This window comes from Schistocerca gregaria, chromosome 4 (assembly GCF_023897955.1).
Source record: "Schistocerca gregaria isolate iqSchGreg1 chromosome 4, iqSchGreg1.2, whole genome shotgun sequence".
Taxonomy (NCBI): Eukaryota; Metazoa; Arthropoda; class Insecta; order Orthoptera; family Acrididae; genus Schistocerca; species Schistocerca gregaria.
In genome coordinates this window covers 308,201,392-308,207,391 of record NC_064923.1, presented here as the reverse complement: position 1 = coordinate 308,207,391, position 6,000 = coordinate 308,201,392, and positions in this window count along the sequence as shown.

Sequence of the window (6,000 nt, the reverse complement as noted above, 5' to 3'; positions counted from 1 at the left end):
TGTCAGGAAGTCGTTTCTGAAAGTATTTGTATGAAGTGTAGCCATGTATGGAAGCGAAACGTGGACGATAAATAGTTTGGACAAGAAGAGAATAGAGGCTCTTGAAATGTGGTGCTACAGAAGAATGTTGAAGATTAGATGGGTAGATCACATAACTAATGAGGAGGTATTGAATAGGACTGCGGAGATTAGAAGTTTGTGGCACAACTTGACCAGAAGAAGGGATCGGTTGGTAGGACATATTCTGAGGCATCAAGGGATCACCAATTTAGTATTGGAGGGCAGCGTGGAGGGTAAAAATCGTAGAGGGAGACAAAGAGATGAATACACTAAGCAGATTGAGAAGGATGTAGGTTGGAATAGTTACTGGGAGATGAAGAAGCTTGCACAGGATAGAGAAGCATGGAGAGCTGCATCAAACCAGTCTCAGGACTGAAGACCACAACAACAACCTTTTCTTGCTTCCAATTCGCCAGAAGTCACAAGGCAGGAGCAAAAATTAGCACAACGAAAACTTCACGATTCGACGCTTACGAAAACCCAACCAACATGAGTGCCAAGGATGAGCAGTACCTGTCTGAACTAGTTCTACTTACTGCCGATCGTGGGCAGCACCTCTCTGACACGAAAATATGTACATCGTCATTCTGCCCCGGTACCCTGTTCTACCCTGGATTCCCCTACTAGATAGCAATAGCAGATGCATTATACTTCAAATTACATAGTGCATGGGTGGAATAAACGCTTCAAGCATATGATGTCGAATAAGATTATAGTACTACAATATAGAGGTAACAACACATATCTGCACTTTAATAGAAGACCGACGAAACATTCTAGGATCGTTGTAAGGCATATACTGCATAAATCGATCAGATTCCTTTAGAATTCCCGCTGAAGTAATGTTACATTTATTTAGAGGTACACTTAGAAAAAGCAGTATACAGAGGAAGCAATCGAAATTTGGAACAGAAGTTCTGGATCTTTAATGTAAACATTAGATATAAGAGGCAGATGGCACCACATATGTTTAAACTATGTAGTACAGGGAAATATCATATATCAAAAAAGGATTTGGTCATTGTATCCCCTGCGTATTCGCTCTGCATCAGTTTCAGACTCTTAGAGTCTGTTACCAAAGTATGCGTTGTACAGGAGCTCTTTGCTAGGGATAGTATGTTGGGTGCTGCAATGTTAATAACGTGTCGTACCCAGTGGCCATAAACTATTAAGTTATAAAATTAGAGCGCGTTTAAGAGTAAGACTGGTGGCTGTTCCCTCTACACAGTTATCAAGTGAGACGCTGCACCAGGCTGGTGGTGTGATTCCTCAAAGATGCTAATTTGTTCCTGGTGCGGGGTGGGTCTTTTAATGTGTTTACTCATGTGCACCGCCAGCAGTAGCCTCACTCATGTGATGCACTTCGGATGTGTGTCCTGCCAGTGCACTCTCGGTTGCAGTGGCTGCTCATCATGATTGTGTAGCGTAGTTTTATCTCTTGGCATATGGGAATATGGCACACGTCCGGGTGGTGCCACTGGGGAGCAGCGTTAACTGCTCACTGTATATCTTTGTAATAAAGACATTGTAATTGTTGAATTTCTACCTATTACACTCGGTAATACTGAGTGACCAAATACATACATCGAAAAATGTTTTGCATCACCCCGGTTCCCAGATCTCCTGAAGACAGACGTTGACTGTAGATATTGTATCACAGACACAGTCCCTTTGTCTGTTCATAGATGTCACTAAACCCGCCCAAAGATGTAAACAACCGTGCATGAGCAGCGGCAATTAGACGGAGGGGGTCAGACAGCCGATCAGTTCCTGTCATTCCACCAGGAAAGTGGTACAAGGCTCGTGTTGTCTGTAGTTCAACCAAGCCTAGACGGTCAATACCGCGATTCGATCGCGTCCGCATTGTTACTTTGTGCCAGAAAGGGCTCTCAGCGAGGGAAGAGTCCAGGTGTCTAGGAGTGAACCAAAGCGATGTTGTTAGAACATGGAGGAGATACAGAGAGACAGGAACCGTCGATGACATGCCTCGCTCAGGCCGTCCAAGGACTACTACTGCAGTGGGTAACCGCTACCTACGGATTATGGCTCGGAGGAACCCTGACAGCAACGTCACCATGTTGAATAATGCTTTTCGTGCAGCCGCAGGACGTCGTGTTACGACTCAAAGTGCGTGCAATAGCCTGCATGATGCGCAACTTCACTCCCGACGTCCATGGCGAGGTCCATTTTTGCAACCACGACACCATGCAGCGTGGTACAGGTGGGCCCAACAACAAGCTGAATGGACCGTCCAGATTTGGCATCATGTGCCCTTCACCGATGAGTGTCGCATATGCCTTTAAAACGACAATCGTCGGAGCCGTGTTTGGAGGCAACCCGGTCAGGCTGAACGCCATTGACACACTGTCCAGTGAGTGCAGCAAGGTGGTGGTTCCCTGCTGTTTTGGGGTGACTTTATATGGGGCATACATACGCCACTGGTGGTCATGGCAGGTGCTGTAACGGCTGTACGATACTTGAGTGCCATCCTCCTACCGATAGTGCAACCATATCGGCTGCGTATTCGTCTTCATGGACGACAATTCGCGCCCCCATCGTGCACTTCGTGTGAATAATTTCGTTCAGGATAACGACATCGCTTGACTACAGTGGCCAGCATGTTCTCCGGATATGAACCCTATCGAACATGCCTGGGGTGGATTGAGAAGAGCTGTTTATGGACGACGTGACCTACCAACTACTCTGAGGGATCTACGCCAAATAACCATTGACGAGTGGGACAATCTGGACCAACAGTGCCCTCATGAACTTGTGGATTGTATGCCACGTCGAATACAGGCATGCATCAATGCAAGAGGACGTGCTACTGAGTATTAGAGGTACCGGTATGTACAGCGATCTAGACCATCACAGGTCTCTCTCTGTATGGTAGTACAAGATACAATGTGTGGTGCTCATGAGCAATAAAGAGGGCAGAACTGATGTTTATGTTGATCTCTATTCCAATTTTCTGTACAGGTTCCGGAACTCTCGGAACAGAGGTAACGCAAAACTTTTTTTGATTTGTGTAAATAAACACCTGTGGTAATTGTTAAACATGGAACCATGGTACTTAGTCGTAAAATGTTTATAGAAAAGAAGCCTGCATCTCCAAAGCGTAAATGTGATATAGCAATAGTGTATTTTGTTTATAAAAGAAATCGTGAAATCTCCACAGCATAATAGTTAAACAACAAGGGTGCACTAAATAAACCCCAAGCCCCCCCCCCCCACCCCCAATGTAATTGCTACGTAGTAAGAGTGTACTTAGTTTAAAGTATGTAACTGTAAATAACAAGTTCTTGATCCGTGTTTATTGATATTGCTAAAAATTTATAAAATGCTAAACGATAGGAGTAATTGTTTCTAACAAGTAAATTGTTTCACACTTTTAAATTTCATGCGATTTTATACGTAGCCTATTGCTGCTAAAGCCTTGTGTGCCACCTGCAGAATGGTTTAACATAATCTGCTACACGCAGGACTGGAGGGACACAGAAACGATCCTAAATAAATAGACCATGCGGGATGAAAGCTATTTCACTTAGTTTTTTCTTTAACTTCCCACCATTCTACCACTGGTCCATATCCACTATGATGTCACAATGACAGGTATGTTTTGATTTTAGCAGTAATTGGGTCACAATCCCAGCGTTAAGGACTACATGGTAAGTCAATTGGGTAATAAATAATAGTAACAAGGATAATAAAGTATTTGATATATCCACTATGATGTCACAGTGATAGGTATGTTTTGATTATGGCAGTAATTGAGTCACAATCACAGCATTAAGGACTACATGGTAAGTTAATTGTGTAATAAATTATAGTAACAAGTATAATAAAGTATTTGATGTTGGTCCCAGAAACTTGGCAGCCACGCAGGCTGCACTCATGTTGATCCACCAATAGAAGAACAGTCCGCAGTATGATACATATGGCAGCTGGCCTAGAAGGGATGGAAAGGGGGCTGGTGGTGGAGGTTGTGCGAACAGGGGATTGGGAGGGGGAGGGTGTGGGGGACGGGGTGGAGTTTCCACAATAACGTAGGCTGTGCAAGTATTGTCACTGTTCCGTCACTGCCAACACTTCGTGGGACACTGTACAAAGGTCTGAAATTTAACCCAGACTCTAGTAATAAAATCTTATGATCAGGTAGCTTGCGTTATGTTGGATTTCCGCCTTGTCGGAGTCATATTGGTGATTGAAATTTACTCCACTTAGACGAATAGAGCTGGTTGTCTACAAGTTAATGGCCACTGCACGACAGTGCATTAGGGTCATCGGCTACTTTTTTTAATTTTTTTGATTTCTTTTCTATTTCTTTCCTAAACGTTGTATCTTCATTTCTGAATCTATAATTCTTCGCACCTAAAAGGTAAGAAAAAGGTACTTCCTTCTTCTTACTGGTCCAGTGAAGACAATTAAAACTCCAACAGCATCGTTTGTCCTCGTTGAGTTCAATATTGTTTACCTCTTTAAAGCAATGCAAGAGAGATATTTGAAAACTTTTGGAATCTTTCATAAGATTTGCTGACGTACTTCTGTCACTAACTCCAGTGTTGCTGTTGCAGGTAAGACTGGAAATTCACTATGTCCAGACTGGCTGAGGTTACAGAGTGGTGAGTGGAATGAGCAATGTACCAAGCACTATGAGCAATGTGTCAGTCCAGCTGGAGAATGACATTTACGTGTATGGTGGTGGGACTAGCTCTGGTAATGCCAATTTCAACCTTATCCATGGACAAATTTCACTTTGGCCAGAAAAAAAATCCAAGCATGTGCGAGTGCATCCTGTAATTGACACTTTCCACAGAGAGGATATGGTCTTAGACTGATGTTGTGTAACACCTCTTGTTGCTACAGAATGCATCCAACCGGATGGATATGACATCTGCGGGCAGGAATTTTTGAAGAACATTCGAGTAAAGTTTGTTGACTAACCCCTGTAAAACGGATGTGTCATTAGTGCTGTTGGAATGGTGGAGAGATCTATTTCCCATGTAACATGTGAAATGAAATATATCTGCACATAACGCGGTGAAGATTCTGTTTCAGAAATAAAAAAAACTGCCGAAGACATCTCGAGTGGTCCAGAGGCGTAGGGTACGGTGGCAGTATAAGTGACAATATAACAAAAAAATATATCGTTTATTTTTCCGTCTCACTTGCACTTCTCTTTTTTTTTTTTTTTTTTTACAGATGACTAGGTTTGGATCACACTCGATTATCTTCAGATCTGAAAAACGTAGAAAAAAAAAACCCAAATATGCACTTTCTATTATTTTACAATAAGTAAAAAATTACTGTGCATAGCTGTTGACACATAGGAAAATTCAACATTTCTGTACAATATTTTTCTATTTGTTGTAAAATAACAGAAAATACATCTCAGCTTGTTTTTTTACTTTTCTTCAGATCTAAAGATGATGGAGTGCCACCAGAAGTAGTCATACCGTAAAAATATGGAACTAAGACGGAAAATAAACGACGTAAATTTGTTTTTAAATATCAGCACAATTGCTGCGGCGATTACGGTGACTATAGTGAGGTAACAACATTATTAAAACTCTTTTTGCCATTTAGCTGACGCGAAATCTGTGGATTGGTTCTTTCAAAAAGGAAACATCTCTCGTTTTTGTCAGCCTGAATTAATGTTTAAATGAATCCTTTTCGAAAGGACCTTCAACTCTTCAACTTTTCTTTAGCTTCCAGGTATATTAATTCGTCCCAGACCCACTTTCATTTAACACATGTGCATCTATTACGGTCCTGTGGAATGTGTACTCTAACTCGCGTCGGCAGTGAAGTGTGAAATCGTTTAGTGCCCAGACTACGGTTCTACCGTCTGCTCCAGATGATAGACCTGTGGCCTCCCTTCCTAGCGAGTAATGGTAATCGGAGGCACCGATGGATCGACTTATTCTGGTAGTGGCGATA